This window comes from Rhinolophus ferrumequinum, chromosome 11 (genome assembly GCF_004115265.2).
Source record: "Rhinolophus ferrumequinum isolate MPI-CBG mRhiFer1 chromosome 11, mRhiFer1_v1.p, whole genome shotgun sequence".
Classification (NCBI taxonomy): domain Eukaryota; kingdom Metazoa; phylum Chordata; class Mammalia; order Chiroptera; family Rhinolophidae; genus Rhinolophus; species Rhinolophus ferrumequinum.
Window position 1 is genome coordinate 77,734,397 of NC_046294.1, and position 13,161 is coordinate 77,747,557.

General features: G+C 37.6%; 1 pseudogene; it reads right to left on the reverse strand.

Moving 5' to 3' along the window:
• Positions 1-1,290: 1,290 nt before the first annotated feature.
• On the reverse strand, positions 1,291-2,732 carry LOC117031350 (zinc finger protein 639-like; annotated as a pseudogene).
• Positions 2,733-13,161: the final 10,429 nt, after the last annotated feature.

The window sequence follows — 13,161 nt, forward strand, 5'->3', positions numbered from 1 at the left end:
ATTACTTCTTCTTTGACCCATACACTATTTAAAAATATCTTAATTTCCAATCACAGGGGCTTAAATTATTTTGTTACTGACTTCTAATTTAATTGTGGTCAGAAAATATGCTCTGTATGATATGGATAATTTGAAATTTGTTGAGTCTTATTTTATGGCCTAATATTGAGATAATATTTATAAATGTTTAATAGATCTTGAGGATAAAATGTATTTCTTGTTGTTGGATGCATGGCCCTATAAATAGCCATCAAATCAAGCTTTATATAAAATTTTTGTCTGTTTGACTACAAATAATTGAGAGAGAAATGTTAAAAACTCCTGGTATGATAGTAAATTTATACATTTCTTGACATTCTTTTAACTTTTATATCTTTTGAGTTTATTTTATTGGGTGCACATGATCCTAATTTATTAACAATTTTTATCATTAAGCAATGACTCTTTATATATGCTTTTTGTCTCAAAGTGTAATTTTCCGATACCACTGTTTTTCTTTTGATTAGTATTTGCCCAGTATATCTTATTCAGTCTTTATATTTTAATCTGCCTATGTTTGCATGTTTTATATCTGTTTCTTAGAAATAACACTTAGCTCTGACTTAAAACAAATACTTTCTGGCAATTGTCCTTTAACTATGAATTACATTGGCGTTTATTATTATTATTTTAATATATTTATTTGAACTTATTTTTACCCCCTTATGTTGTGCTTTCTATTTCTCCCTGGTGTCTATGCTTTTTTATGTCTCATTTCTGACCTTATTTTTGATTATTTTTTTCTTATTTAACTTTTCTTCCCTATTCTTGTTAGGAATATATACACCATTTATCTCCTTTTACTGGTTTTCCTTGTACATTGAAAATCTAAAATTAATCAGTGTCTGAACTTATTGAATAATACAAGGGTCTTATAATTATTTTTCTCTGATATCCTCCCACTGGGCTTACTTGCTGTGGTTATTCAGGATTTTATTTCTATCTTTAAAAAAAAAACTTACAATTTTAGCATTATGACTGTTTTATACAACCAAGTTTTTCAGATTTGTCTAAATCTTTACAGATTTTTTCCTCACCATTTTTATTGTATCTCAAATCTTACTTTTTGAATTATTTTTTTTCTTCCTGATGTTTACCATTTAAAAGGTCATTTTTTGAGAGTCTGCAAGTGGTAAGCTATCACAGTTTCTGGTTATCTAAAAATGTCTTTATTTTACCCTTGTACATTTTTCCCCCAAAAAAGTCATATTTATTATTTTACATTAATATTATGGAAGTTAAAGAGAATAATCAAGCTGACTCATGTACTGAAAGGTGACTTAATAATTTCTCTTTATTTCCAAACTTCATCAAGCAGTCACTACATTTATGAGGTACGTTAGCTGAATGCTTGAAGTCTAGATGAATTTTAAAATCTTCTATTTGTCCTGTTGAATGTTCACAGTATTGACATAAATAAATCCCTTCAGATAAATGTGAATTTAAATGTTTGCAATATTCCAGCATGCTTGAAAAGCCTTTCCCACAGTCGTCACAAACATGAGGAAACATTTTTGTATGCTCAATATCAACATGCCTGTTAACATTTGTATGAAGTCTACTCTGAAAACCACATACTTAACATATAAAGAAATTTTTACATTTGTCAAAGGTAATTTTGGTCAAGAGGTTGTACTGTTCCTGTTCTCCATTGTTATACTTGTCACTCTATTAATTTACATGCATGTTCATTTACCACATGGCTATGCAAGACGTCTGAGTCATTTGTCTCATGATTACAGAACTGACACAAGTACTGTTCATCACAGCTGTGCTCCTGGAAATGTAGGTAGAGTTCACTGCTTGAGGAGAACTGCACAACACACTGCTCACACCAATAAAGGTGATCACTAAAATGGGTGTCTACAATGTGCTGGCTGAGGTTCTCAAAAATTACTGTCTTATAATCACAGTATTTACAAATGCAGGGATCCTCTTCATGCAGTTTGGCGTGTTCGATCAGAAGCATGTTGGTAGAGAAACTTTCCTGGCATACTCGACACACACTTGAATCAGTACGCTTATGCTTCAGGATCATATGCTGCTTTAAATCTGAAAAATCTTTGCTGTTGAATTCGCAAAGTTCACATTTATAGAGGCCACTGCTATTAGCTCTCAGTACAGGCCATTTCTGCTGGGCAGTCACATTCAAGGCTTGGCTCTTGTCAAGAATCTTGCAGTTTAGCCAGTGGCTCTTCATCAGTTTGGTCTTGGAGACTCTGAGAATTGTTTTCTGTCTATATCATGATCTTCAGCAACTGCAGGTACTTCTGCAGCTAATGGAACATCTTCAGCAGTGTGAACTTCTGTAGGACTCTCCTCTTGAGTTTGTTTGTTGATTGATTCAGGTGAGTCACATTCTTCACTACAAATTTCATCAGCATATTTTTTGTAGACAAGGCAGTGTGGTCTAGAATTCTAAGTACGGCACTGGGAACCAGATAGTTCTGATTTTTGTTTCTGGCCTTGATTCCATCTGTAAATTTTGGCAAGTCATTTAATGTGTCTGTATCAGAATCATCATTTTGTTGTCAAAATATTTTAAGTCTGGTTGTCTCATAGAACAGACACTAGAACAATGATCAGAAAAAAATTCCATTGAATCCGTCTGCAATTCTGCTTATTTCAGAGGAATCTGAATAAGGAGAAGGGTGTAAAATCTTCCTTTTTGTTTTTTGAGGATACTCATTCATATCTTTTCAGTTTGGTATAATTCTTAAGATGGGAGTGAGGAAAAACGAATTATAGGGAAGTTTTCACAGATGGTAAAAAATGCCAATCCCCAGGTACCCTTAGGGCCAGCCCAGGCACAGTTCTGTGGCGGCAGCATGTGGCCCCACCAGTGGGCTCACCTGTGGCAGTCCTGGGTGTCCTGGCATTGCGCTCCCTATTTTACCCCTGTTCTTGAAAGACAGTCTTACTGGGTATGTACTTTTAGAGTTGCGGTTATTTTCACTCAACAATTTGATCATTACATTGAAATCTGGATTCTAATACTACTCTTGAAAAGTTTGATATCAGTCTAATTTTCATTTATTTAAAAATTATCTCTGCATTATTCTGTGGCTGTTTTTAAGATCTTTTTGTTTTTCATGTTCAGCAATTTTATTTTGATATTCCTGACTTTGTTATTATGATTGTAATTCATTGGGATTCCTGAACGTGAATATTGGCATATATCACACATCCTGAAAATGTCTTAGTCATTCTCTCTTCAAATGTTAGATCTCTTCCATTGTCTACATCAGCTCATTTCTGGAACATCAATAAGACCTATGGTAGGTTCCTTCACTTTATCCTGTATGTCTTTATTTTTTCAGTTTTAAATTTCTTATTTATTTTTTAAATAATTTTTTTATTTTTTCAATTACAGTTGACATAGCAATATTACTTTCAGGTGTACCACATAGTGATTAGACATCTATATAACTTAGGAAGTGATCACCCCAATAAATCTAGTAACTATTTGACGCCATACATGGTTATTACAATATTATTGACTGTATTTCCTGTGCTATACTTTACAACTCCATGATTATTTTGTACTGACCGATTTATACTTCTTAATACCAACCCTTTTGCATCTACTCTCCCAACATCCCTCCCATCTGGCAACCATCAAAATGTTCTCTGTATCTAAGAGTTTGTTTCTGTTTTATTAGTTCATATTGCTTTTTAGATTCTAGATATAAATGAAATCACATGGCATTTGTCTTTCTCTGTTTGACTTATTTCACTTAGCATAATACTCTCAGGTCCATCCATGTTGTTGCAGACGGCAATATTTCATTCTTTTTTTATATCTGAGTAATATTCCATTATATATATCCATCCACTTCTTTATCCATCATCTATTGATAGACATTTAGGTTGCTTCTGTATCTTGGCTATTGTGAATAATGCTGCAATGACCACATGGATGAGCACATCCCCTCGAAGTAGTGTTTTGGATTTTTTTGCATAAATACCCAGAAGTGGGATTACTGGGTCCCTGTTTGTTTCTTGTTATGTGCCTTTATTTTAAAGTCTATTTTGTCTGGTATAAGTATTGCTACCTCAGCGTGGTTTTTTTTGTTTGTTTTTTTTCCATTTTCATAAAATATCTTTTCTATCCCTTTCAGTCTGTGTGTGTCTTTCAATCTGAAATGAGTCTCTTGTAGGCAGCATATGTAAGGGTTTTGTTTTCTTACCCATTCAGCCATTCAGTCTTTTGATTGGAGCATTTAATCCACTTACATTTAAAGTAATTGTTCATAGATATGTAGTTATTGCCATTTTATTATTCATATTTTTGAACTTTTCTCCTCCTCCTCCTCTTCCTCCTCCTCCTCCTCCTTCTTCTTCTTCAAGAAGTCCCTTTAACAATTCTTGTAATGCTGGTTTGGTGGTGATGAACTCCCTTAACTTTTTCTTTTCTGGAAGCTCTTTATCTGTCCTTTGACTCTAAATGATAGCTTTGTTGGTAGACTGATCTTGGTTGTAGGTCCTTGCTTTTCATCACTTTGAATATTTTATGCCAATCCCTTCTGGCCCACAGAGTTTCTGCAGAGAAATCAGCCATTAGTTTCATGGGAGCTCCCTTGTAGGTAACTAACTGCTTCTCTCTCTCTCTCTCTCTCTCTCTCTCTCTTTTTAAGATTTTATTGGGGAAGGGGAACAGGACTTTATTGGGGAACAGTGTGTACTTTCAGGATTTTTTTTTTTCCAAGTGAAGTTGTTGTCCTTTCAATCTTAGTTGTGGATGGTGCCGTTCAGTTTCAAGTTGTTGTCCTTTCAGTCTTAGTTGTGGAGGGCAGAGCTCAGCTCCAGGTCCAGTTGCCATTGCTTAGTTGCAGGGGGCGCAGCCCACCATCCCTTGTGGGACTCGAGGAATTGAACTGGTAACCTTGTAGTTGAGAGGACACGCTCCAACCAACTGAGCCATCTAGGAGCTCAGCGACAGCTCAGCTCAAGGTGCCGTGTTCAATCTTTGTTTCAGGGGGCGCTGCCCACCATCCCTTGCGGGACTCAAGGAATTGAACAGGCAACCTTTTGGCTGAGAGCCCACGGCAGCCTTTGAAATTAGGAGCATGGAGCTCTAACCGCCTGAGCCACCGGGCTGGCCCCTAACTGCTTTTCTTTTGCTGCTTTTAAGATTCTCTCTTTGTCTTTAACCTTTGGCATTTTAATTATGATGTGTCTTGGTGTGGGCCTCTTTGGGTTCATCTTGTTTGGGACTTTCTGAGTTCCCTGGGCTAGTATGTCTATTTACTTCACCAGGTTAGGGAAGTTTTTCATCATTATTTCTTCAAATAGGTTTCCAATTCCTTGCTCTCTCTCTTCTCCTTGTACCCCTATGAGGCGATTGTTGGTCACTTGATATTGTTCCAGAGGCCCCTTAAACTATCCTCATTTTTTTAAATTCTTTTTTCTGTTTGCTCTTCTGTTTGTATGTTTTCTGCTACCTTATCTTCCAAATCACTGATTCAATCCTCTGCTAATCTATTAATGCCCTCTAATGTATTCTTTATTTAGATTATTGTATTCTTCATTTCTGACTGGTTCTTTTTTATGTTTTCTGTCTCCATTTTTATGTTTCCTGTCTCTTTGTTGAAGTTCTCCCTGAGATCATTGAGCATCCTTATAACCAGTGTTTTGAACTCTGCATCTGGTAGATTGCTTGTCTCTATTTTATTTACTTTTCTGGACTTCTCTATTTTATTTACTTTTCTGGAGCTTCATTCTATTCTTTCATTTGGGGTATATTACATCTTTCTCTCCCCATTTTGGCTGCCTCCTAGTGTACATTTCTATGTATTAGGTAGAGATGCTATGTCTTGTGATCTTGGTAGAGTGGTCTTATGTAGTAGGTGTCCTGTGGGGCCCAGTGGCATAGTTTCCCTAGTCACCTGAGCAGGTTGCTACAGGTGTGTCCCTTGTGTGGGCTGTGTGTGCCCTCTTGTTGTAGTTGAGCCTTGGTGGCTGTTGACATGTCAGTGAGAGGGGTTGACCCTCAGGCTTATTGGTTATGAGGACTGGCTCTGACTACAGTGAAGGAACTTTTGTGTAGGGGCTGACCCTATGGAGCAGGATTTGCTTTACCAGGGCTCTGGTGCCTGCTGAGTCTGTCATTTGGGTGTGTCATTTGTGGAGGTGGTTGGGTGGTGCTCTGGTGTGGTCTGAAGCTGGGCACTGGGTGTGTTGGTTCTGGGGCCAGCACATATCAGCTGCTGCCTGTGCCCTGTCTGGGGCCACTTGTTATGAGCTACAAAGTGGTCTGCGTATAGTTGCCACTTGTGCTGGGCTTGGAAGTACCTGGGAGAGACTAAGCTGTGAGCTGAGGCTGGCTTCCACTAGTGCCAGGCTTGGGGCTCCTTAGCAAGAGGTATGCTGCACATTGAGGCCAGATACTGCTTGTTTGTGGTTTGTGAACCTTTGAGAGGTTTTAGCAAGCATGAGTGAAGACAGGCCATTTGTATGGAAATTGGCATGGGTGGGCCCACATGATGGGTAGGGTCTCAGGTAATCACCAGGGTGGGGCTAATGAATGGTGGTAGCCAGGTTGATGAAGACTCAGATATGTCCCCCATCCTGCACTTGCAGGCTGGGTGAGGGGAGGGCTTAACAAAAGAACAATGGCTTGTGCCAGCACTTCTGTCTGGCAGAAAGCTGCCTCTTCATCCCTTGCCCTGACAATTCATTTCCTCTCTGTATGTCCCCAGTGCCTTTTGAGCTGCTGCCCCCATGCTGAAGCTCAGAGTGAGTGAGTTCATCAGTGAGTAATCCATGCATGGGCCCTTTAAGAGGAACACATGAGACTCCAACAGCCCTTTGTTTCATTCAGCCACAATCTCTGATGATTTTCACACCCAGAAGTTATGGGATTTCTCTCCCTGGCCCTGGATCCCTGGATTGAGGGGCCTGGTGTGGGTCTGTGACCCCTCGCTCCTCCAGGGTGTACCTTTGCAGCCAAGATATCCCTCCCAATTTTTAACCAACACATGTGGGTGTAGAACCAGCTTTTTCAGAGTCTTCACCTCTCCTACCAGTCTCAATGTAGCTTCTTCTATATGTTCTTATTTATAGGACTTCTGTTCCACTAGACTTCAGGTGATTCTCGGTGATGGTTCTTCAGTTGTAATTTTGATGTGGTCGTGGGAAGAGGTGAGCAACAGCATTTACCTACTCTGTGATCTTGACCAGAAGCTCTTATTTTTTTAGTTATTTTAGTCTCATTATTTGTCCTTAATTATGGATCAGTTCTTTAATTCTGCTTTTCAATATGTTAATTATCTTTTTATCGGTCTCTAATTAGATTCAAAGTCTAATTTTAGACTTTAAGTATAATCTGTATCTATAACTCAGTTGTGAAATTTAACATTCAATACTGATATATTTTATTTCTAATATTTTTGAGGGGTTTTATTTACGACTTGGCCATATTTGGTATTTACTTATTCTTATTTACTTTTTGATTCAATTAATTTTTTGTTGTTGTTAAACAGAGTATTTTATATTCTGAATCAGATAATTCTAAATATCTGAAATCCTTGGCAGGGGGCGGGCTAAGCTTTTTTTTTTAATTTTTTATCTTCTTCTGACTCTTGCTCATGGTATGTTATTTCTTCATTTACTTAAGAATTTTTATTTTGAGCTGATTATATTTTAAATATGGTCTATGAGAAATCTTAGGAGTCCAGTTGGATGTTTTCACCAGAAAGAAATGACATTTGTGCCTGTCATATACCTGAAAGTGTTACCAACAAGGACACACTTAACTTTCTGAATTAGAGGTTTCTCTGACTGTTCCCATGAATGAACAGATGTCTGATTGTGGATTGTAAATTCTTAAGGGTAGCTATCATCAATGGTAATATTATCTTATTTTTTACTACCACAGCCATAGCAGAGGGAAATAGGTTTCTTTATAGGCTCAGTTTCCTGTAAGACAGTATTTTTCTAGCTTACTCTTTCATTAATGCAGAAGTCTAGATTCCTTTGGCAATCCAGTGAAGCCTGTGCACCCTTCCTGGAATATTTTTGATTACATAAAACCCATAGGATTACAAATGATTACAATTACATTGAAGTATAGTTGCTATAGGCTGAATGTTTTTGTCCACCACAAATTCCTATGTTGAAAACTAACGCGTGATGTGATGATGTCCTTTGGTGATTAGGTCATAAGGGTGCAGCCCTCATGAATAGCATTAGTGGCCTCATTAATGAGACCTCAGAAAGCTCCCTTGCTTCCCTCTGTTATGTGAGGACACAGTGAGAATATGAACTAGGAAGCAGGTTCTCTCCAGACACTAGATCTGCTGGCATCTTGATCATGGACTTTCCAGCCTCAAGAACAGTGAGACATAAATTTCTGTTGTTAGAAGGCACTCCAGCTAATTAGGCTGACAGAACATTTACCAAAGATTAAAAAACAAATGTGTGACATATTAATATATGTGCTTCTTTATGCATTAAATAATAAGATCTAGTGATTTGTCTGGTAACTACTATAATTGCAAAACAGTCATAATAAACATAAAGATCATTTCAAGTTACTGTTACAGTCTAATGTGATATGAAATATCTGTTTTTTGTTGTTTTTTTTGGAAGCAAAGACAGTTATTGCTCAAACTACTGCTTAAATTTTATAATTAGAGGAAATTTTAATTAGGGATATATGAAAATAAAGGTGTGATTTTTTTCTTTTTTTTATTAAGTCGGGATTATTTCAATTCTTTCACAAATAACTTGAGAGCCCACAGACCCCAGATATAGAATTCCTATAAAGGACTAACCTCCCATTTCCTTTTTTACCCTTTTGCTAATCTCAAAACTCTAGGCTCCTGGTCTTGGCCCTTTCCTCCCAGTTATCCTTGGCTTCTGCTTTATACGTCATGCTCTGATTTAAACCCCATTTTCCTTCCCCCCCCCCGACTCTATAAGGATTCTCCTACTTTCTTAGAGATCAACAATATGTTTCAAATTTGCTTTTGTTACTTCTGCAGGAGCTACTTGTATTATATCAGAAAGAGTCTTTTTTATTACATAAATGTAGTATTGTTAGCCACGGTGCCAAACGTAGAATTGTTGTAGGTTTCTCCCCTTATTGTAAGATCTTAAAGGACAGAGGCTTTTTCTTTCTGTGGTTGTCGTTAAACCCATAGCAACAGACAAAAGTGTATATGTGTATTAGATGCTCAGCAAATATTTGTTGAATGGAAATGATAGATAGATAGATGGATAACAAGAAATATAGCTATAGAGATACCTCTGACTTATCACTTCCCAGGGCCAACTCTGTGAACTAGTCAAGGAATTTTATAGTTTCAAGATTACAAGATGCAATCCTTCTGTGAATACAGTGTGACCTATGTTCACAGTGAATATTCTATCTACAGATCTATATATAGAGATAATGAGTGAAGCATATACCAGGAATAGCTATATATAGATTTATCTGACTCCATAAAGCAAGAGAGATTGGAATAGATCTCTTACACAACTTTCAAAATAACCGTTTTCTAGATTTTTAATTGCGCTAATAAAATCATTTTTAAGGAGAAACATTTTATAAGATTGTCTCTCAAATACTCAACTTTAAGTACCACACTTCTGTCTGAAGATATATTAGTTTTCATTTTTGTTTAATATCTTAACCTCAAGGGCAAAATCTGCCAGAATTCTCACTACTGCTGCTTTCTTCTAAGCTGCTGCCAAATGGGAGATGACTGACTATAAATCAAACTTTGGGACAATTTTAGTACAAACATAACAGTTTCCCCAACTGTCATTATTTCAAGCTACTATTAAGAACAAGCAAAAACACCCAGATGTGTTAGTGACATTTTCTGTTTGATAGATGAAAATTGGGTCTTTGCTATGTTTGGTTCCCATTGTAATTAGTCTTTCCTTTATAAAACATCATTACCCCTGTTACTCCTCTGCCATTTGTTAAGAACAAATTACAGATTACTTTTAGCGTTTCATTCACTTTTTATCTACCACAATGAGGTGCTGAATAAGAAAAGGACATTTTGTTCAAAATATGCAGTGTTCTAGAATGTCAAGTCTCTATAGACAGGAGAAAAATGGGAGTGCAAATAGAGAAACCACAATAGAGCCATTTTGGATATATTATGCTTAAGCATACTGCGTTGGATACGCACATCCACATCCATTTTAGAGGGGGAACAGTGAGTAGCTCACACGTCCCTTCAGCTAAAAGGTCAGAAAAGAGCCTTTTCCTCTTTGTTTATAGCCAAATACATAGTTCCCCCATTATTGTGGGAGGTACTCAGGCAATATTCAGGATAAAAAAGTAAGATAAAAGGGGGAGCTGGCAACATTTCTCTGGATTAAGTTTTGGGAGATGAATAACAAATCTTTGGTAACTAGTTAATTTTTGAAAAGTGAGCAGGGTTAATGAGCGTTGGTTGTGAGTTGAATTGTGTCCCCTAGAGTCTTTAAAGATCTAAGTAAGGTGAAGTCATACTGGATTAGGGTTGACCTTAATGCAATGACTGGTGTCCTTACAAGAAGAGGAAAATTTGGATGCAGAGAGAAAGTCATGTAAAGATGGAGGCAGCAATTGGAGTGATGCATCTATAAGCTAAGGACCATCAAGGATTGCCAGTAACTACCAGATGCTGGACGACAGCGACAGATTCTTCTGAAGAACCTCCAAAACAGGAAACAACCTGCTGACTAACACCTTGATTTCTGAATTCTAGCCTCCAGAACCATGAGAGAATAAATGTCTGTTGTTTTAAGTCACCCAGTTTGTGATACTTTGTTATGGCTGTCCTAAGAAACTGAACAGTATTATTTACCAAAAAAGGGCTTTCTGGATTCCAACGTTTTTTTTTCTTTTTTTTAAATTCTGGTTATTTATTAGTATAATATGAGAGTATATGTATTAAATACTGAAATAAAAGAAATCTTGACCCTTTCCAAAGTCTGGGAATTTTCTACATTTTTTTTAGATATAATTGACATATAACATTATATTAGTTTCAGCTATACAATATAATGATTCGATGAATTTATATATTGCAAAATGCAATAAGTTTATTTTATGTAGTTAAATTTTTTTTTCTTGTAATGAGAACTTTTAAGGTCTACTGTCTTTGTAACTTTCAAATACATAATCCAGTATTATTAACTATAGTGACCTTACATTATATCTCCATAACTTATTTTATAACTGAAAGTTTGTACCTTTTGATCACCTTTACCCATTGCTGACCCCCCCACTGCCCATCTCTGGCAAATACCAGTCTTCTCTGTTTTTATGAGTTCTGTTTTCTTTCTTTCTTTTTTGTTCTTTTTTTTTTTAAGATTCCACATATAAGTGAGATTATATAGTATTTGTCTTTCTCTTTCTGACATATTTCACTTAGCATAATGTCCTTAAGTTTCATATTGTCACATATGTAGAATTTCAATGATTTTTGATAATTATTTTTATTATTTATTTGTTTGTTTGGTCTAAAACCCAGAAAGCCAACCTCAAGCCCCACAGGGCTTTCTGGGTTGTAACTACATTTACTTTTTTTATCTTTTTATTATCGTTATTATAAAAAATAAGTCCTTTTAAAAATAAAAACAATAGGCACCATTCTTATCTTGATAAATTGAAAACCAACCCTCCTCATTCCTGCTTGCTTCTGGTGTCCCTACCCCTCACTGTTAGTGGATTTCCCAAACTCCCCACATTTGTCTTACACAGAATCCCGCATATTGGAAAGGGTAATGTTGTGAACAAGTAAGAATTAGAGAAGTAAATTTATGTGGTTTCAAATGTTGCTAAATCGGTAAAAATAGTGGGTGCACACTGAGTTTCCGAGGAGAGGTTTTTTGGGTAACCCATGCTTTGGCCTGTGGGCTAAGGCTGTTCTCCAGCAGAGCCCTGCGGAGGCTCCACCTCTCTGTCCCAGAATCCTCTGGTCTGCCTGTCCCACTAGACCCTAAGAACCTGGGGGGCAGGGTGCCATTTGTATTCCATCTTTGTATCCTTTTTCAGCATCCTGCCCAGAAAAAGAGCAGGCTCTCAGCCTTGGAACAACAAAATCTCTGCCCTCACGGGCTCCATAGTGTAATCTGGTACCTCTCTTTCAGAGCAACATTGACAAATGACAATGACTTTCTATTTGAGCCTGCATTTGTTACCGCTGCTTTTCACAAGAGGTGCCGGCATGCCATACTGGCACATATATACCACCATAAAAACAAAGCAAAGTCATTTACACAGATCAAGGGTTATCCTGAGATAAGGCCCTGTGTCCAGGGAGGGAGGTGCAAGAGAGAGAGAGGAGTCAAAGTATGTACAGGTATGTTGAGGATACAGGAGATAGCCTCAAATTTCTGGTGATTTATGTTCTCCTACCCATGTCTCGCTTCAGCGGTGACTTTAGTTAGCTGTAAACGCCCTGGCTGTAAATTAGTGGTGGTGCTGCTGTTGACCTTAGGGGCAAATCTGAGCTGCTCTGTGTATTAACTGATCTATCAGGCCTTGCCAGCAGCTGCAAATTAATCTGGCTCCGTTTACCCGACCAAACTCATTGGCTTGGACTTACTGGCTGTGGCTGTTCTGTGTTAATGCACTTTTTGGAGTGGGAGTGTCCTGACAATGATTATTCATTTTCATGAAGTGGCCTTCTCACCGGAGCCCATCCATCCCCGTGTCAGGGCAGCTTTGTCCACCAGCTGCAGCAGCCCTGCAGGCATCCTGCCAGCCCTGCACTGCTGAGAGTGGCTTTCTCTGCTTCTGCTGATTCCCCGTCCTCTTCCCTACCATGTGTATTTCCATGATAAATCACCCAAGAACAATTTTCAATGCGTTTTGACAGGATGAAATTGTGTGATTCAGCTTGATCTCGTTAAGAGCCCCACAGCCAAATCCCTCCAAAGCACAAAGACAAGGAGAGCGTGCAAACAGTGGATGACTTGTCTTTCTAGCTGAGAGAGAGAGAGAGAGAAACGCTGAAAAAACCTTAACTGACACCGTTAATTTTCTGCCTTTGACCTAAAGGTGAGAGGGATACTTACTGTATGTTTTCATTTGCAAAGTCCCTGTGAAGTGTAAGTCAATGAAGGCATTCCTGTAAAGGGCAAACACTAGGCTTCTGAAGATATTGTTTG